At 46.6% G+C, this 21,424-nt stretch overlaps 1 protein-coding gene across 1 annotated transcript in view; it reads right to left on the reverse strand.

Annotated features, from left to right (window-relative positions):
• The window catches only part of EXT2 (exostosin glycosyltransferase 2), a 324,143-nt gene extending 303,018 nt beyond the window's left edge, over positions 1 to 21,125 (reverse strand). The window contains exon 1 of the mRNA XM_069221798.1: positions 20,999 to 21,125. The gene's annotated coding sequence lies outside the window, so the exon portion shown is untranslated. The remainder of the gene's footprint in view (positions 1 to 20,998) is intronic.
• Positions 21,126 to 21,424: the final 299 nt, after the last annotated feature.

Consider the following 21,424-nt stretch of genomic DNA (forward strand, 5'->3'; position numbering starts at 1 on the left):
GAAAAATGCAGGCCTACTGGTGTGCATATTTTATCTTTCCTTTATCCAATGCGGGAATTTACATCGTCTTTTTTTTATTCTCAGTGGACTTGAGCTGTTTTTTCCCATTATAAGGGCCGGTTGCCCCCCTCTTTTGATGGAGCATCTAACGTGTGGCAGTATGGGAGGGCATGTGAGAAACCCACCCCCCAGCAGCCGACATACCTGTTGAGTGCTGGTGCGGAGTAGACATCCTCTTTACTCTCTCCAGCCTGTGAGCTGCGCATTTTGTACACTTGATGCTTCCCACACCTCCCCACCCCTGATGCATGCACATGGAGCGATAAGGGGGGCCCTGCAATGGTGGGGTGGGGGATTTGGCAGTGCTCCATTTATTTTTATTTCTGCCCCACAGAGATTGTGTCCCCCTGGACAGGTTCTGCTGCGTTGGACCCCAAGGGATTGGGCCCCCAGGGCCGAATAAGAGCATAGGGAGAGGGCCCCACAAGCACCCCCTTTCCACTAAACTAAACAGAAAGAGGATTGCCAACCAGGAGTGTGGCCTTCTATTTGGGAATTTTAAAGATAAACCGGGGAGTACTATTCATTCGGTTTCCCGCCTGGTCCTCTTGGGAGACTGAGCTTTCCAGGCCTGTTGTTTCTCAAGCCCTCTAAGGCTGATTTACACAATATTGGTATTCTTTTGCTCTTGGTTGCCAGCTTGAGCCATCAGGAGCATTTTTGGGTTACTTTTTTTGGGGTGTAACCAGATTTTGCCACACTTTTGAGAGACCTAACTCTGCAGGAACTCCTGGTGATGTCTCCTGCTTGGGGAGCATGTTCCACAGCCTTTCACAGCCATAAAGTACAACCCCCTCCACGAAAAATTCCCAGTGTCCCACAGCCTCCTGGCTTACTGAAGGGCAGCTGTGTGTCAGCAGGGTCAAGTGCCAGTCCACAGAATTCCCAGAACTTCTGTTTGTTATATGTTTTAAGAAAAGTGCTGTAATAAAATAGCTCCCTTCATACACCATTTTGCCCTACTCTTGAATCATGAGGAAGATGTATTTAGGATGTCAGCCATTTTGTTTATTTATTGTTCTAGGTGCCCCGCTTTTTGTAAGAAATAGGCTAAATGACAGACTTTTTAGACTTTGGTTGTTCAAGTTTGCATTTTTTTTTACTACTAACTCATAATGTAAGGTCTACCTTGAGTCAGTACTAATCCTTGAAGGGACCGTCGTGCGACAGGGTACATGTGCGCATATACCAGGCTGTGCAAGAGAGTAGCCTCATGTGCAGCTCATACATGCACACACCCCTCTGCTCTCGTGTTCACCTGCAGCCAGCCCCGAGCCTCTTACTATAGGCGCTCACCAGAGAAATGTATATTAAAAGGTGAGCACTGGTGGTTAGCAGTCTCAAGACCATTTCCACAGAACTTACTGCGAAAGAGACTCAGTTGGTGAGATGTGACCAAATAGAAAGTAAAAAAAACAGGTAGACAAAAACCAAGAATCCAGCGGCATTAAATGGGAGGAACCAACTTTGGTACAAGATTGATGGAGGGACAGGTATCACAGGAATTTTAAGATTTTAGGCTGTGGGTTTAAATTAATATTGTCAGATAAAATGTGACCAGGGTGCTTCACGAGTTGAGTGTCTGACTTTTAGGTCAGGAATACTCACTTTTGCAGCAGTTAGAGATAATCTGAGCTTGGTATTGTCATTTATGTAGCGTGACAAAGATTTCGTTTGTGATAGAGTAAATGTCTTAAGGGAGCTACCCTGACTAATGTTATCTGTTGTGATTAATGCAGGAGGATGAGAGTTATTTTATCTGAGAAGACTTCCTCTCTACCCTGCTCTGAGTTTTAGTTTTTTTTAAGGGGGGAGGGGGCTTAACTGTAAATTACAATTGCAATGAACATGTAATGTCCCTGGCTGCCAATCATGGTAAAGGAGTTCAATTGTAATCTATTTCCTATTGCAGTTTGATCAATAACAAGATTAAAAGATAAAAACATAGTATACCTATGTAATATACTACGTAGTACATAGTATAGTATACTACATTAATGAGGAAGAATAAAATCTCCAGTTCTTCAAATGACCAGAGGTACTAGCAAAGCACCATTACATTGCTCAACGGGTAAGAGAAGGTCACTTAATGCTCTCCAATTCTGGTCATTCTTGGGTGAGGATTAAAGCATTTGTGCCCTTCATTCCCAATTAAAAGGTCTCAGCAGGATGCATTAATGTGCTGAACATTAGGGCAATTTCCCACATGCATTTTCTAGAAGTATCCACTGACTGCATACGGTTAATAAGGGTAATGTACATGGGCCTGGAATGGTAACAGCCAGGTTCTAGATCCTTGTGATGGGAACAGGCAGTAGGGTTCCTCAAGTCTATAAGAACTCCGCATGGGGCTTGACAGAAACGGTGGAGGAGCCGTGGTCCTCCAAGGCAGAAGAGCCTTGGGAGCAGTTACCCAAGCACCGGCATGGATAGACCTCCACTTTATCTTGTGCATCAAGAGGATCAGAATCTACTCTTCCTCTGATCCCCAAAGACCATACTCTCAAACACAAGGAGACTATTATATGTTGAGATAGACGAATGAAGCCTGCAAGATGCCAAAGCAGAACTATGTTAGGGTGAAAGTTTTGTTGAAAGGACCTGAAAGGCCGCTTAGACGCTGGCCACAGCCAGACTTCGTGATATGTAAAAACCTCTCTCTGTTCGAGTGAGTCGAAGTCTGGTGACAGATTTAACTACCCCAGGATTATCATTTGGATAGTGTCACCTGGTAATCCCCAGTGACAGACTCAAATGAGACTGATAGCATTTTTAATAATCAAGTAGACTGATCACAACAAGCTGGTCACAAGCCTAAATGCATACTGTTTAGGGTGCAACAAAATGGCGGCTTAAACAACTTGGCACCACTGCATTGTTTTTGTTTCCTCTGGTTCATTCATCTCTGTAAGTGCTCTATCAATAGTTGGTTGGTATCTAGCAAACAAAGATAATGCCTTTTTTTTTTTTTTTTTTTTTTTTAAATCAGACTTTGCATGCTCATATGCATAATGTGGGTGCTACTTTATGGGACATGCAGGTTGGGATAGTGCGTAAAGGAGCAATCTGCACACACACACAAAAAAAAAATCTGTGACTGCAGGGAGCCACAGAAAATTAAACAAGCATTGGCAAAGCCAATAGGTCTCATCTATGCAAGGGTTGTTGGCTTTGCCAATGTGTTTTAGCTATGTTGTACAGCAGCGCAGCTGCTAAAAGTTAGTGGTGTAGAGTGTTGTGGAGTGTCGAGGAGTGGAGTATCATGGAGGGGCGCAGAGAGGCAGAGTGCAGAACAGTAGAGTGGAGGGGTGTAGAGTGGCAGAGTGCAACAGTGTTGTGGGGTGTCGTATAGTGGAGTAAATTGTCAGTGTGGAGTGGCACAGTGTGCAGCAGGGTGGAGTAAAGTAGAGTGTCACAGAGTGGAGGGGCATAAAGTTAAGTAAAGTGTCGTAGAGTGGAGTCTTGTAGAGTGGAGTGGCATAAACTGACACAGAGTGTAGTAGAGTGGCCTAGTGTGAAGTGGCATAGGATGGCGTGTGGTGGAGCGTGGTGTAGTAGAGTGTCATAGAGAGGAGTATGCATGGTATGGTAGCGCACTGCCATTATAGACAGCACATTTTCAACTGAAATGACAATTACATCTGAACATACAGTTTGACTGATAAAACTATAGAGCGCACAGAGCCAGGGGAGAGTCAGCCACCTGTGCCGCACCAGATCTTTTGTGTAGTTCTAAAGTAATCATGAGAGGCGAAGGGATTAAAGAGGTCCAGCAGGTCTGGGGCTGAGTCAGTCAGCCTCTTGTCAAGCTAAGGATCTCTTAATGCTCCAAGCAAACTAGAAAATAACTAGGATTTTTGCATCTAAAAGCTCTGGCATGTCCGGGTCTGGCATGGCAGCCATATGTCAAAACAGGGTCTTTGAAAATGCACTTATGAGATCAAAAACGTACTCCCATATCTCTGAAAAGGTCTGGAAGAGCTAGGTCAAAGGTGGTGGTGTGAGGAGAAGCGCCACCATCAGGGGTGACTAGCAGGCCTGTTCACACTCACTCGGAGTTCATAAATTCAACTATTCCATTATTTAAAAGTTTTTTTATTGTTGCTTCAAAGATGAGACCATCTGGGGGCTTGCTTCTTGAAAAACCTGCACTAATCTTCCCCAGAAATGAGTTGCTCCCACACAAGGACAACCCACTCTTGGCGCTGACCCACCAGCCATGAGTCTCCATGCGTCTTTAAGCCTAAGCCTCATGTCTACCTGCCTGATGCTGTTTTAGTTCCAGCTGTGCACTAGGTATAGTTCACGTGTGCCCTCGCGGTGGTGGCTTCACTTCCGGTGGGCCCGCACGGCACTGGGGCTGCTGGACATGGTCAGGGGCAGCAGGCCTCCACAGCTGCATGTTTCTTTGGCAGTCGCAGCCTTGTGCGGTTGGTGCAGAGAGGTGCTCAGGTGCAGAGAGAGGCGCTCGGGGGCGCAGAGGGGTGCTCGGGCTCAGAGAGGTGCCCTCGGTCGGGTGCAGAGAGGTGCCCTCGGGCGCAGAGAGGTGCTCTCGGGCGCAGAGAGGTGCAGAGAGGGGTGCTCGGGTGCAGAGAGAGGTGCTCGGGTGCAGAGAGAGGTGCTCGGGTGCAGAGAGAGGCGCTCGGGGGCGCAGAGGGGTGCTCGGGCTCAGAGAGGTGCCCTCGGTCGGGTGCAGAGAGGTGCCCTCGGGCGTAGAGAGGTGCCCTCGGGCGCAGAGAGGTGCTCTCGGGCGCAGAGAGGTGCAGAGAGGGGTGCTCGGGTGCAGAGAGAGGTGCTCGGGTGCAGAGAGAGGTGCTCGGGTGCAGAGAGAGGTGCTCGGGCGCAGAGAGGTGCCCTCAGGCGCAGAGAGGTGCCCTCAGGCGCAGAGAGGTGCCCTCAGGCCCTCAGGCGCAGAGAGGTGCCCTCAGGCGCAGAGAGGTGCTCAGGCGCAGCAGTTGCGGCCTCCAGGCAAGTCATGCGCAATGATGCATCTTCAGTAGTCGTGGTCTACTGGCCTGTCTGGGCTTCGGTGGAGATTCAACTCCTCTTCCCCACATCAGCAGTGGCAGCACTGGACTCTCACGGCAGACTGCTGGACGACACAGCAATGCTTGTTCTCACAAAGTCTTGGTGCATTTCACAGCAGGAACTGCACAGAAACACCGGAGCACTGACTCACAGCGCAGGTCACCCCTAGCTTCGTTCTCGGTTGTGCTTTGCTTTCTCTGTGTGTTCCCTGAGCTGGGAATATGCTGCGCTTCTTTTCCTGGAAGTCTTTTATGCTGCAATGACATGCATACTCCCTCCTTTCCTCAGCAGGCAGACCTGTGGCACTAGACAGATCCTTTGCTCCTCCAGCAGCCAGTGCAGACTTCAACTGATGTTTCCTCACCTCCAGGAGACTTGCTGTCAGACATCTTCAAGTGATGTTCCCTCACCTCCGGGTTCCAGACTTGCTGTCAGGCATCAGCCTGGGTCACTCTGCAGCTCTTTGATTACTCTGTGAAGGACTCCCTTGGTCAAGTGTGTAGGAAGGTAGCCTCTTTCTAGCCTTGTTACCCCTACTTTTGGCCTCTTTGTGAGTACATGTCAGAGTGTTTTTACTGTCTCACTGGGAGGATCCCAGGGCCCAGTGCTCATAGTGAAAACCCTATGTTGTCAGTGTGTCTGATATGTGTCACTGGGATCCTGCTAGCCAGGACCCCAGTGCTCATATGTTTGTGGCCTATATGTGTTCCCTGTGCGGTGCCTAACTGTATCACCGAGGCTCTGCTAACCAGAACCTCAGTGTTTAATGCTCTCTCTGCTTTCTAAATTTGTCACTGCAGGCTAGAGACTAAAAATGTACCTATTCTCATTGGCGCACTGGAACACCCTTATAATTCCCTTTTATATGGTACCTAGGTACCCAGGGTATTGGGGTTCCAGGAGATCCCTATGGGCTGCAGCATTTCTTTTACCACCCATAGGGAGCTCAGACAATTCTTACACAGGCCTGCCACTGCAGCCTGAGTGAAATAACGTCCACGTTATTTCACAGCTATTTCTCACTGCACATAAGTAACTTATAAGTCACCTATATGTCTAACCCTCACTTGGTGAAGGTTGGGTGCCATGGTACTTAGTGTGTAGGCACCCTGGCACTAAACAATGTGCCCCCACATCGTTCAGGGCAAATTCCCCTGACTTTGTGAGTGCGGGGACACCATTACACGCGTGCACTATACATAGGTCACTACCTATGTATAGCGTCACAATGGTAACTCCGAACATGGCCATGTAACATGTCTAAGATCATGGAATTGTCACCCCAATGCCATTCTGGTGCTGGGGGGACAATTCCATGATCCCCCGGGTCTCTAGCACAGTACCCGGGTACTGCCAAACTGCCTTTCCGGGGTTTCCACTGCAGCTGCTGCTGCTGCCGCCAACCCTCAGACAGGATTCTGCCCTCCTGGGATCTGGGCAGCCCAGTTCCAGGAAGACAGAACAAAGGATTTCCTCAGAGAGGGTGTTACACCCTCTCCCTTTGGAAATAGGTGTGAAGGGCTGGGGAGGAGTAGCCTCCCCCAGCCTCTGGAAATGCTTTGATGGGCACAGATGGTGCCCAACTCTGCATAAGCCAGTCTATACCGGTTCAGGGATCCCCCAGCCCTGCTCTGCCACGAAACTGGACAAAAGAAAGGGGAGTGACCACACCCCTGACCAGTACCTCCCAGGGGAGGTGCCCAGAGCTCCTCCAGTGTGTCCCAGACATCTGCCACCTTGGAAACAGAGGTGTTGGGGGCACACTGGATTGCTCTGAGTGGCCAGTGCCAGCAGGTGACATCAGAGACCCCCTCGGATAGGCTCTTACCTTTCTTGGTAGCCAATCCTCCTTTCTTAGTAGCCAAACCTCCTATTCTGGCTATTTAGAGTCTCTCCTCTGCGGTATTCTTCAGATAACGAATGCAAGAGCTCACCAGAGTTCCTCTGCACTTCCCTCTTCGACTTCTGCCAAGGATCGACCGCTGACAGCTCCGGGAAGCCTGCAAAACCGCAACCAAGTAGCAAGACGACCGGCAACATTGTAGCGCCTAATCCTGACGGCTTTCTTGACTGCTTCCTGGTGGTGCATGCTCTGAGGGCTGTCTGCCTTCACCCTGCACTGGAAATCCCGAAGAAATCTCCTGTGAGTTGACAGAATCTTCCACCTGCTAACGCAGGCACCAAACTTCTGCATCAGCAGTCCTCTGGGTCCCCTCTCATCTCGACGAGTGTGGTGCCTGGAACACAGGAGCTATATCCAAGTGACTCCCACAGTCCAGTGATTCTTCAGTCCAAGTTTGGTGGAGGTAAGTCCTTGCCTCCCCACGCTAGACTGCAAACCTGTGTACTGCGTGATTTGCAGCTGCTCCGGCTTCTCTGCACTTCTCCAAGGATTCCTTTGTGCACAGCCTCGCCTGGGTTCCCAGCACTCCGTCCTGCAGTGCTCAACCTTCTGAGTTGGACTCTGACGTCGTGGGACCCTCCTTTGTGACTCTGCGTGGACTCCGGTTCACAAATCTTCTAAGTGCCTGCTCCGGTACTTCTGCGGATGCTGCCTGCTTCTGTGGGGGCTCTCTGAGTTGCTGAGCGCCCCCTCGGTCTTCTCCTCCAAGGGGCGACATCCTGGTCCTTCCTGGTCCCCAGCAGCACCCAAAAACCTCTACAGTGACCCTTGCAGCTAGCAAGGCTTGTTTGCGGTATTTCTGCGTGGAAACAATTCTGCAACCTCCAGGATGCCGTGGGACATCTTCCATCCAAAGGAGAAGTTCCTAGCCCTTTTCGTTGTTGCAGAATACTTGGATTCTTTCACCCAGAGGCTGTTTTCTTGCACCTTTATCCAGGGTTTCCTCGGCTCCTTGTCTCTCACCTTACACAACAGAAACTGCACACCCCTGGCTCCAACCCTCTACTAAGTGGCACTGCTCATGAGCAACCAAGGAGCAGCCATTTACTAACAAGGTCCACATTTGGTTTTTAAAGAAAGCCCTCACGCCAGTCTCCGAGTCTCCATCCCCCCGAGCCACAGGAATGCAAGCATTTTCACTGACTGGCAAAGCTGTCCTCATTCTATAACTTGTGCCATTCTAAACCTGTGGCATTCAAAACAGATCCCACTGGACCCAGAGTCTTGCATCACAGTCCTACTTCTGTGTATGTGCTACACATTCACTGCACACACACGCTCAACATACACAGGGGACATCAGTCCCAGAGTCTGGGGACTCTCATGACAGTGAAACTTAACATGACATGAGTGATAAGACCACATTCTCTGACGTAGGGAAAATGCCTGGTCTCCCTAAAGATTAACGAAATGCAGTAGGCTGCCACCACAGCTTTATGCACAGTATTCCTTTGTTCACTAGGAGGGAACACTCAGGGCACATTTTCAGGTCACAGAACATGATCTGGACTTTCCATTACCAGGGCCAGGACTAGGCCTCTGCACACAAACTAGATGAGCATGAAGTCCTGAGCAAATAAAAGGGCAGAATACAAGTTTCCTATGCAGTTGGGCACTCAGGACAGGGGTACATGCCAGTTTACCACCAAGGCAACATTTCACATACAGTCGGGCACTCAGGACAGGGGTATACGCCAGTTTACCACAGAGGAAACATTCCACATGCGGTCAGGCACTCAGGACAGGGGTACACGCCAGTTTACCATCCAGGAAACATTTCACATGCGGTCAGGCACTCAGGACAGGGGTACGCGACAGTTTACCATCCAGGAAACATTTCACATGCGGTCAGGCACTCAGGACAGGGGTACGCGCCAGTTTACCATCCAGGAAACATTTCACATGCAGTTGAGCACACAGGACAGGGGTACGCGCCAGTTTACCAGCCAGGAAACATTTCACATGCAGTCGGGCACTCAGGACAGTGGTACACGCCAGTTTACCGTTCAGAAAATATTCTTGTCTCAACATTCCTACTTTCATAACTCCAGAATGCTGCTGCTACACCCCTTGTCAGACTCCCTGCATATGGACTCGTTATCTTTAGGTCAGAACATTCTGAAATCCAAAAGCCCTAACATAGAAAGAAGCAGGACTGCTATTTTTCTTCGAGCAAGGGGCACAAAATGTTTTAATTGATGTCAAAACACAGGCAATGAGCAGTAGAGGGAATTAAATGCAACCTTGATTTATTTATATTCTGTATTATTTGTGTTAGCTTAAGTGCTTCCTGCTTGGGGCCTGTAAGTAAGGCTGCATTGGAACGCATGAAAACTGCCCTTCCCCGGAGTTCATTCATTCAAAAACTCTGAAAACAGTGGCAAGCTATAACTTGCTGGGGCAGGTGGTAAAAACAGAGACTGTCCCTGCAAATCCGGGCCACCTGATTGATAACCTTAGTTATCACTGTTTTAGTATGTGAATATTCGGATGCTCTTCATAAGCCCTGCATGTAATACAACTCTTATTTCGTTAATCTTGGTGCAATTTGGTGCTGGCTTCCTCCAGCCCTTTGGAGTGAGAACTGGTGACAATGTTCAGTCTCGCCCTTTTACCCTGAGGTCACCACAAAGTTGCTTGTTTGGGATCTTAACTCCAAGAGGATCCTTTCTGGCAGCTGAGGCGTAAGTACCTTTATGGGCATAAGCAATTTGTCAGTTTGCCACTTGAGTGCTCTTCCTCAGCTAGCTGCAAGATCATTTTTAGGTGGTTTGTTAAAATCTAGTACCCATCTGTGACAGTGTAAGAGAGTATATGGCAACAGTGGCATATGTATACCATCCGCCCTGCTAAGTGACCTGTTATAAAGAACTGCTGTTTACTGCTGATTTATTGGCCGAACAATCCTGGTCAATTAAAGCCAATTTTAACCAATGATTTTTTTAGTACCACGATAACCCAGACAACATCAATCTTCTATATTTTAAATTTTTCATGGTCTATCACAAAAGTTATTTTTCTTTGCTGGAATGATGACAGTGTAGTAGAGGTAACTGTTGGTAGGAGGCAGGAACGCTTTGCTGGTTTTGTAAACACCACAACAGCAATTCCTTATAGTGTTTATTGATCACAAGAACAGGACAGCCCAAGTTCCGTTGACTGAAGTCTGCTATGAAGGACACACTGATACTAATTTCAGAGCTTAGACTTTCAAAGAGTTATGTTGGAGCTGCTCCTCATCATTATAATGAGAAGCAGGACTAATGTCATGTCATATTGAACTTAAAATATACAAGCCAAGAGCAGTCCATAACTCTAAAACATGAGCATGGGGTGTTCGCTCAAAGCTGCCAGCAGTCAAGTACTCCAGGTGGGGGATGTTACATCTTAACTGCAAGGTTCTCATGCTCAATTCCTTTTTTTATACACTACCTTTACTCAAGGAATTGTGTTAGTGGCGACGAGGATGGGATCCCACGTTGTTACCGCCTGAAGAATCTAAGGTCTCCCAAACTGTTTACACAGCAGTTCTTGATTGAACTGGGGATTGAGTTAATACAAACACAACTCTCAGATATGCTTTGAATATGGGTTCCCAAATCCCAGAGCTAGCAGTTTTTAGGGTCGAACCTGCGTCGCTCGCGCATGCGTATCGCTAGTGAGACGCTTTAGGTATTAGAAAAGGGCTCGGAGCCCTGTCGACGTCACGTCAGTGTGTTTCATTGGCAAGTTGGCTTGCCTGTTAGAACCCAATTCTTTTGATTAGTGGAAGGCACGCATACGTCATGCCTTTTCCGGTGGTGAGCCCTCCTCGATCGCAGCAACCAAGTACAGAAAACATGCAAGGCTCGCTGGGTTTGTGGACTACTTTTTCTCTGTTTTCGCAGCGCGATCTCGCTGGGCAGAAGTCCAGCACTTCGCATACTATCGACCTTGTTACTCAGTTAATTGCACTTTTGCTGATAGGTATTATTAGTGTGAACTGTAGCAGCGCAATTGCGCTGTTTTTTTTTTTTTTATGCAAGAAAAATCCGGTTAGGAGTTTACAACTGTGAACAGCTGTAACTCCGACAAATGCAAGACCCTAGTGCATTGCAAATGTGTGTTAGTTACTGCTACCAAATAAGCTGGGGAGCTGGTGGCTAGCCCATCCTTGTGCCCAGCGGTGGCCACCGCCTATGTCAAGGAAGGAGGGGGTTGGGATAACGACGGTGGAAACAACATTTTGTTTAAAAAAAAAAAAAAAAACACCTTTCGCCACCTGTCTCCTGCTGCTGTCTCCTGCCTCCTTGTTCCTCTTATGGTGTCCGAGCATTCACTGGGACATCGGGACAGGCTCCCCATCAATCCTGGTGCTGCTTACGTTCTAAACATAGCATGTAAGCATCGTCAGGATTTGTCTGAGCACCGGTGTCTGCCGCTCACACACAAGCCTGGGGGCTGGCTGGATGAGAGACTAGAACACACAGAAGAATGTGTCACTTGGTCACAAGACTTTTTGCTTCCGTGAATGCAAGGAGTGGAAAAAATGAGTATCATATCTGAGCAGTAGCGTTACTCAAAAGCAATCAGCGCTTGTGCTTAATTCATGCCTGTGCCCACAGTACACTGGGGACTACAGTCAGAAATGAACTAGAGAGTCACAGTACTGAAAGGGGTGGGGGTGCAGCGCCTTACTGAAGATTGCAGTCAGGATTAATAAACATGCAAATGAATTCCTACGGAGCTGCATTGGAGCCCCTAGAATCAGACAAGTCATGAGGGGCAGATGTTTCTTCTCCTATCTTTCTGCAAGGCCTGCAATGAACCTCCGCTTGAACTACTCTCTCTTAATTCCCTGTCTATTTTTTGAAGAAAAAAAAAATGAAAACCTGGTTATTTGCTTTGGCTCAACCATCGTCTTGCTGCAAGTTAGTGCAAGGACACCGTTTGAAGCATCCGGGCGCTCTAAAACCTTTTCATTCATTCATGCATTGCATTCTGCTGTGTGATGAAAGTAAACAATCAGAACTGGGCTGGAGATGAAGCTGTTGTGACTGTGGCTTTCTGAGCTCCTGCCTCCCACACCACCTCCCTGAGAAGCAGGTGTCTGTTTGCACTCTGTTCCCTGAAAGTGAATGGCAGGGTGGGTTGTACTTGGCCCAGTTTGCAGAGCCAAGGGACAGACACCAGTGACAAACGACCTCAACCTCCGCGGTTAGAGCCCAGCAGCCCCTGCCGGCCCTTTGGACCCCCCGAACAAGTTCCATCATCCCAAAATGACATTTCTGTTGTTTTTCTGGCATTGCTCCTGGTTGTGTTTGTTCTAGGCTGATGTGTGTAGAAACCTTATGAATAATAAAGCATTAGGCTTCAAACTATTTGGCAACTCAAGTTCATGCCTTTTGGCTTCTAAAATTAAGAAGGACGCTTACATTTCTTAACTCCTAAATCTACTCTTCACTCCCAAAGTGGCTGCATGTCTAGACTGCACCACACTCCATGCATGCAGACGTAGACAGACTTCTACCGCCACTGCAGCAGTGGTCATCTCGGACTTCGATTTGTTGCCCGATCTAGATCGCTTATCATCCAAATTTTCTAAATGTTCGCTTGGCCCTTACCCCAATGCGTTGCTAAAAATAAGCATCTGCAATGCTCACGTGGCCATGCTCGTGCAAAATAGCTGTATAAGGAGTGCGGCCTTCAATCTCTGTGCAGAAGAAGGGCTGGCATCACTTCCAGCACGTGGCAAAGCAAGGTTTCTGTCCTGGGCACCAGCTTCAAGGGTCATGTGCTAGGATATGGATACCCAACGTGCCCGGTTCCAGCCCATCTCTTCAGGCTCCTATCCCGCCAGTGGGGGATATATACAACTATTAAAAACCAAAGGTTACAGGGACTTCATAGTTAGGTCAAGATTTTACACACACAGAATTATAGAATTTCAGCTGTTATAGTTATTTCATATCCAATGAAGCTGCTCTTACAATATTCTCTTATTATCAATTTCACCTCATCAGCCGCAACCAATATTTATAGTGGAAATAACTGCAGCTGCATTGGATATGAGTGAGTGTTGGATCTGTCCACTGAATGGCGAACATTGTTGGGAATACCTTGCTCTCTGGGGGTCAATTAATGGCATCATTTGGGTATAACTGATTATCGGAGGCTTGCAATTTTCGGCATTGTTTATCTTGAGTCATCCAGTACTTCAAGTCTTCTAAGATACCTATTTAAGGATGAAATGGTACTTACAATGTTTTTAGCCGCCATGTTGCATTTTGCACTAGAATGGTGGAATCCTCTTTTGATGCCCACGTACAATCTCCCAATGAGAGTACATTTAAAGTGTTTGAATTTCATTCATCTCAGTACAGCATCAACATTGATAAGGGCATGTTGTCGAAACGCGTCTGTTGGTTGCAATTAAAAGGAATTATTTTTGGACCCCGTGAGTGGCCGCTATTTCTTTCTGGAATATATATATGGTCATTATGAGACATGGTCCTAACTATACCTACTCGTCACCGTCAGAAGGACCATGTCTCATAATGACCATATCAGCATAATCAGTAGTGGTGCTGTTGTGACGACAGACTTTGAAATGAGGGCTTGTTATAAATATTTTGAGATGAAACACGGTTACGTTGTCCATCGTTGTTGTTTTGAATTCTCAATGAGCAGACCTGAGGATGACGGGAAAACCCCTTGTCAAAAGGAGGTCTGAAGGTTGTGAGCGTTGGTTGTTGCATGACTGAGAATGTGACTGAGGTCTACATGTATAAAGGTTTTATGGTAGGACTGTGCAAGTGCAGATACATGGCATAGGACCTTATGTCGCAAGAATTAGCATGATTTTTGGGGACTTGACAGTTGGACCTGGTTATCCTTAACAAAGCTGCTGTCATCATTTTCAGTTGATATGAGGTTTGGGAAGCCTCATGTTTGCTAGGGTTGCAAGATCTCTCTTTAATCAGCACAGATTTGGCATTTGCAACAGTTTGTTGATCAGAGAATCTGAAGGAAAAATATTTGAGAGATTTAGTCATTTTGAATAGCTCAGTATGGTATATGCAGTGCTTAATTTGTAAAAGAATGACTGCTGGTGCCCAGAGCTCTGCTGAGAAGCCCGTGGCTGATCGTATTAATTGTCAGCACACCAAATAACAAGGCTGCATAGTCCTGAATCCACCTAACGCCTCTTAAAATCACTTCCAGACACTGCCTGCCGCCCCTCTAGCTTACTCTTGCAGGTTCCTGATTTCTGCCTTTAAGGCGGTTTTCTCATCTTCCCCCTTTGTTCTTCCCTATTTTACTGTCGGGAAATGTCTAATGCAGAAAAATAAATGTTGCTCCCCAAAAATGAGCCTCGGTGGCTCCCACCAGCAACCATCGGCTCAAAGTAAGCACTGAGTAGATTACAGAATGTGTAAGGGAATGATTAATCTATTGTTTACAAGAAAGGGAGGTGTGTAGTATCCGGTGTGTCCCCTATATGTCTAAGGTGGTGTCTAGAAAAAACAAGGCCTGTATTGAACACAACAGAGCCTCGCAAGCGAGACGCATGCGCTAGCGCACGCACGCACAGGCTGGACCCTACAGAGATGGTCAGTGTGGGAGTGAGGGAGCCTGTAGATAATAGAAATGAAGGAAGGATAAAGCTATATACCTTATGCTGAGGCACAACATTAAAGTAAGAAGAAAACTTAGCCCAGCATCTTAAAAGCAGGTTTGAAATCTAGATGCATTAAGACACAGAAATAATGCACAAAAATTGCAAAGTCCAATCTGAGCTGTCACTTTGAAAAATAACAGAATGCTATTCACTGGGGTTAGGACAGCTAAAATGATGAGAGACAAAACATACCAGAATCAATCGCGGCAAGCAGAAGTGGCAGGCGTTGTGGGGTGGAATTAAAATGAAACTTAAAAATAAATTTAAAAAAAACACTTACCTGAATGCCGTATGCTGCTCAGGTCCCCCGTCTCCTGGCTGCAGGCACAGGCTCCCAGCCTGCCATGCAGCTAACTCTGACGCTGCTCAAAGCAGCGTCAGGATTGGCTTGGAGTGCTCAGTCAGGGTGCTCCCAGGCAGACTGGGAGCCTGTGAGGCTCTCTCCAGCCCAGTAACTGTGTTGCCGGGCTGGAGAGAGCCTACTGTGCGCACGTGTGTTTGGCCGGCTAGAGGTGGCTGGCCAAACACACAGGCGCACAGAGAGGGAGAGAGAGAGGGAGAGGGAGCACTCCCCTCACTGATCGTCACCCCCGTGGCCCAGCCCTTTTACCAAAAAACGAAAATAAATGATAATAAACACAGTTTATTATAGTTTTTTGGTAAAAGGTTTGCAGCTGCCGCTCCTGGCAGGGAGCAACGCTCCTCCGCCCTAATGGAAGAGCCACCCCTGTGCCTTTAGTGACAGAGATGCAACTCCCAAACACATTTGTAAGAAAACTATAGAAAGGTGGCATGGTCTGAATAACGTAGTCGCCTACAGCAATGTGAATCTGTAAGGGGGAAGGCTCAGTAGAACTCCCCTGTATTTGATAACACATGGTCAACCAACTGGCACACCTTTCCGTTCTTGCTGCCCACACATTTTTGTAAGGTTGAGTCCTTCAGTCGCCCTGAGCTTTTTTTTAACTAGTCACTAAAAATGTGTTCAGATGGCCAGGAGTAAGCCAATGCCACCTTATTATTCTGTGCAAAGATTACCAAGGATGAATTCTCTCACTAGGAAGTTCACATTTGTACTCACCACTTCTAGCCAGTTCTAAAATCCCTAAACTGCCTTCCAGTGCCAAGAGAATATGTATTCTTAGAACTACAGATATCACACACAAAGACTTTCATCATAACACTTTGACATACCTAGGACGAAAAGGGAACACCATAGGTATAACAGAAATTAAAGGAACTAAGTCACTCAATTAAAGAAACAAACAAATCTAGAACAGCATTCCTCCAGCATGGACACCATCGTCGTACACTGCCTCCAAAGTGAGGTAAGTCCCTACTAAACAGTGCACTCCATTGAAAGAGGAATATTCTCCCCAACTGAGATCACCCTATCAATATTAAACAAAGAGAAACATAGCAAAAGATGAATGCATTAGTCAGGAAGGCTTCCCTGGCTTTACAGCAACTCTTAACTTCTATTATGACTTCCTTTGGAAGATGCATGGGGTGTTGGCTAAATACCATCCACTGCATTTAGGTATACATCTTCTTTCACTTCTCTGCTGCTAACTGGTTGTTACTTAATCAATTAACACGTGCCAGCATTTCTATAAAGGGTTCCGATGCCGACAATGAAGCGGTCAACGCTATATAAAACTATTAAAATAAAGTAAACAGCCGGGAATAGCTGGATGGTCTAAGCAACGAGAAATTCATATTGGTACACCAAGACTAACACCCATCTCTGTCCAAAAGGTGTAGTTCATTCAAGATTTCTAATGTCTACGTAGGTGTTTAGCAGTCAAGGACCAGGTGCACAAGGCACACGTAAAACTAAAATCAGAAGACAGAGCAAGTACTAAACTTTTGAGGGAAATATTGAAAATCAAACCCAAACTCAGTTAGCTGTTCTGAACAACTTTAGAAAAGGCCCAAGTTTGGTTTTCTTAGCGAAGTTCTTGGGCTTCCAGCTTGACAGCCGGCAAAATTTACCTCCAACACCATAACACCTATTGCTGCTTACTTCATGCAAAAACTAAAAAAAACATGGTCCTGGCATCAGTGCCTCAAAATAAAAAAAATAGTAAAACATTCCTGCAACTCTGTTTTCTTAGTGTTTATTTGGTTTTCACGTGATATTCCTGCCTTCTGGACACTGTGTTGCTGTCTTAACTACATTATTGTTGTAAAAGTATTTTATATTAAAATACAGTTTCATTAGCAGCCAGTTCGCTGCCTACATTTCAAAGAAAGAGCTAACCACACAAGGTCAAAATCTTCCTTGACCTGGCATCAAAAGTTTCACTTCCAATTTGTTACCGTTTCATAGCTGCATATGCCATATTTACATCACGTATACAAAAAGCAAAGAAACTTGTTAAATATCTACATAAGTAATAAGTGCCCCAAATGAGAACACACATCCCTTCAGATCAACTGCAGGTAGACACTACCTTCAACCCCATCAAAACAGGGAAGTATTCCACAATCTGAGCATAACCCTTCTACCAGCCAACAAAAGTATTTTCAAAGAGAATAATCGACTTACAAATTCAAAACAAATCATTTAAAAACAGACTTAATCGTCATAAAATAAAACAAGCCCCTTCCATGGGAAATCATATGAATAGCAATTTACAACTATCAAAAATTAAACAAAACTTAAACAGATCCTAGACAACATAATCCACAAGCATGAGTTGTTAAACGCTGTCTGTGCCGAAATTTAGGAAAGTTTGCAAAATCCCCAACCTCTGAACTCTACCCTCAAATACAACCATCAGAACACAGTTTGCCAAAAAATACAAAAGTATGGCTGATCTAATTAAACAAATGTAACTAGTACCCCAAGGACACAACACACCACCTTTATAACTGGGAGGTAATTGGAAATAACTCAACAGTGATAATTCCCTCAAAATCCCAATATAAAAGGTATTCCATCCAGGAGCAGCCTCAGCCATAATACGCCAAAATCACACAATTCCAATACCGGTAATTAAATGGAAATGAAAAACATTTTGACCCCTCAAATTACCTTGATTCTGAATTATGAGCATTTTCCCCAATGTAAGAATTTCGAAATTATGATTTTGAGAATATAGTTCTGGAAAGTGCAAGCCCGCAACACAATCAGTGGAGTCCTAATTTCTTCTTACAGCTCTTCGCTGCTCAGTCTTGCTTTTGATCATTCTAACTTCTCACCCCTACAGTGTGAGTTTCTCTACCTATATGTTCTGCCCCAATTTTACACTCTTTCCTTGCTAGTTCAGTAAAAATGTTCTTTTGCAGGTCTCTTCCACTGTACCATTTTTGTTTTGCTTATGCAGTACTGTAGCAAACGTGATCTATCCATCAATGTAATTAATTGCACAACAGGGCGTTTGGTGTACAGACCGCATCAATATGGACAACTTTATATACACATTTTCGTATTGTATGCCGAACCCATACATTAGAGATATGACCCCTAAAAACCACAAAACAAGATGCTTTCAACTGAGATCCGCTAACACCGAAATATCCCCAAGCTTCAACATAATCCAAAAACAAGAACATCAGGTCCATCCAACTGACGTATCTGAAGAGAAGTCACCCCAGGATCCAAAAACTCACAAACATACTGCTTTTCAGGCAAGAAACATCTCTTACATACTTCTCAACCAAACCTGCTGTTGGAGTAATTTTAGTGTGAGGTCACAATGGCATTATTCCAAACCTCATTCCGCAAGAATTTTAATGAAATACACTGAAATATAAAATAGCAGCCTACAACATCCAAGTCCTATCCCGGGGAACACCTGCACGTTATTGTGTGCCACAACGTGTGTGGAAAGACACCCAGCCCCCCCTCCCCCCATATAAACAATTGTGCTCATGCTCCCAGCATCCCCTCCCCTCTCCTCTCCCCTTGCTACGACAGCCCTCTTTGAGAATTTACCAACCTCGGAAAGATGATAGGCTGATTTGGCTATGTTGGAAAGCAAATTGTTATCTACAAATCCTCACAGATTCCAGACTTGTAGTCATTGCTTTTAAATGTGCCCTCACAGCAGCAAAAGGTTTTGTGGACCGTGGGAAGGCCAATTTACTATTTTAACTCACGCCCAACAATAGCGGGAAAAATCGTCCCATTTAGTATTTTAAGTCCAGGCCTGGGATATTGTGGAAAATAGTAATAAAAAATAAATAAAAAAATTAAAAAAAACACAAAATATTTTGGAAATGGGTTGAAATGTTATTTTTCATTGGCAGTAAAAACTGCCCCCAGAGCACCGTTGAAGCAGAAGAACTAAAATTATAATTCCAGCTGCAAGAGTTTAACTCATTGGTCTATCACACCAACTTGCTATGTTGGGTTTCTTAATGTGATCATCCCTATGGGGTTCTGTCCACATACCCCTCATGTCGTATAAGATGCCACAGCCAAACACGATTTCTCGTATGGCAATAAAATCCATTCATCCCATTAGGAAACCCTGCACTTTTTTACCATTTGGCAGGACCCAGCCACCACCATCCCCCAAACAATAACACAAAATTTCAACTTTGACGAGTTTCCCAACTTTCCAATAGTAGAGCACTTTCTACTTCCCTACAGCAGTGCAGTGCAACTATGCACACAAAGAAAGATATTTTCTCCCACACAGTTCTTCTCACGTATACTCTCTAATTACAGCAGGAGTGGACATTAAAATCAGTCCTGGCAAAACTGTTCAAGAAGTACTACACTGCAGAAGGCTGCATCTATAGTGGAGTTATTGGGGCATTCCTGGGCCAATGCAGCTCACCTTGTTCACACAGCACACTTGTCAAATCATCTGCATTTGGAGGCTGTCACCTACTTTTAATTTGTGGTGTCAAAACGCCTACATACGTTTAATAGTAACCCGATTTTCAAAGCCCATATAATTCTTCAAAAAAAAAAAAAAAGTTCAATCCCCACTGGCCTTATTATGAATACTATTTAAAACATTTGACTCCACCCGCATGTTTGAGGCAAGAGGTTGACAGGTATGTAAAGGCAGCCCCTGAGCTTGCATCCCCTGGGTAAATGACAAAGTGGAAGAAAGGCCTGTCCACTCCTGTCTCTCACCTGCCTTCTTTAACACAGGAAATCACCCTCCCTACATTCTTTCATGAGTGATTACCCTCTTCACACCCTCTCTTCCCGGGGAGCCCACGCCCTTCCCCGCAGGATAGCTTCACAAGTTGCTGCTTGCCACCACCAGTCTTTCCATTAGATGCAAATATAAACAGCGCCTACCCTTGCATCACCGTTTCCATGAGCTGCAGCTATCCCACCTGTGCCCATTCACCTCTACTTCCTCCTCACCCCTTCAGATGCACTCGTCTTCCGCTCACTCCCTTACCCTGCCCATGTCCAACCTCCTCTATATGCCCTCTTCACTCTCCTTCCCTTCACTCCCTTGCCCTGCCCATGTCCTAACTCCTGTATGTGCCCTTCTTACTCCCTTACCTTGCCCATGTCCTACCTCCTCTATGTGCCCTCCTCACTCCCTTACCCTGCCCATGTCCTACCTCTTCTATGTGCCCTCCTCACTCCCTTACCCTGCCCATGTCCTACCTCCTCTATGTGCCCTCCTCACTCCCTTACCCTGCCCATGTCCTATCTCCTCTATGTGCCCTCCTCACTCCCTTACCCTGCCCATGTCCTACCTCCTCTATGTGCCCTCCTCACTCCCTTACCCTGCCCATGTCCTATCTCCTCTATAAGCCCTCCTTACTCCCTTACCGTGCCCATGTCCTACCTCCTCTGTGTGCCCTCCTCACTCCCTTACCCTGCCCATGTCCTACCTCCTCTATGTGCCCTCCTCACACTCCTTCCCCTCACTCCCTTACTCTGCCCATGTCCTACCTCCTCTATGTGCCCTCCTCACTCTCCTTCCCCTCACTCCCTTACTCTGCCCATGTCCTACCTCCTCTATGTGCCCTCCTGACTCTCCTTCCCCTCACTACCTTACCCTGCCCATGTCCTACCTCCTCTATGTGCCCTCCTGACTCTCCTTCCCCTCACTACCTTACCCTGCCCATGTCCTACCTCCTCTGTGTGGCCTCCTCACTCCCTCACCCTGCCCATGTCCTACCTCCTCTATAAGCCCTCCTTATTCCCTCACCCTGCCCATGTCCTACCTCCTCTATAAGCCCTCCTTATTCCCTCACCCTGCCCATGTCCTATCTCCTCTAAAGGCCCTCCTCCCTCCCTTACCTTGCCCATGTCCTAACTCCTATATGTGCCCTCCTCACTCCCTCACCCTGCCCATGTCCTACCTCCTCCATGTGTCCTCCTCTCTTTTAAATACCTCCCTGCCCTCCCGCCTCACCTGCTGCCGCTGTCCCTGAAAACAGCGCTCACAGCTTCATCCCTGTCCAGGGGCTGCCTCGGGACTAGGCATCAACTCCTGCTGGTTAACTCCTGCTGCCAAACCAGCAGGAGGGCACACCGGAAACAGCCGGAGGAGGAAACCCCAGCAGAGGAAGAACCCTCGCAGGCCACTTCCGGCTAACGCGGCGGCCATCTTGGAGTGGCAGACCAGTCTTCAGACCTTACTGTGCTCCGTTAGCAGTCCAAGATGGCCGCCACGGTACTCCCCACTAAAGTACGCACTAAATCCCATGCATTTGGACATGGGAGGAGCAGGGACAGGCGAGCACCTCAGGGACAAGGACGCTTTCAACGGCAGCCATATTGTGAGAACCTGTGCCTGTGTATTCAACGGCAGCCATAGTGTCAGAACCTGTGCCTGTGT

This window comes from Pleurodeles waltl, chromosome 3_1, assembly GCF_031143425.1.
Source record: "Pleurodeles waltl isolate 20211129_DDA chromosome 3_1, aPleWal1.hap1.20221129, whole genome shotgun sequence".
In the NCBI taxonomy this organism is placed as follows: domain Eukaryota; kingdom Metazoa; phylum Chordata; class Amphibia; order Caudata; family Salamandridae; genus Pleurodeles; species Pleurodeles waltl.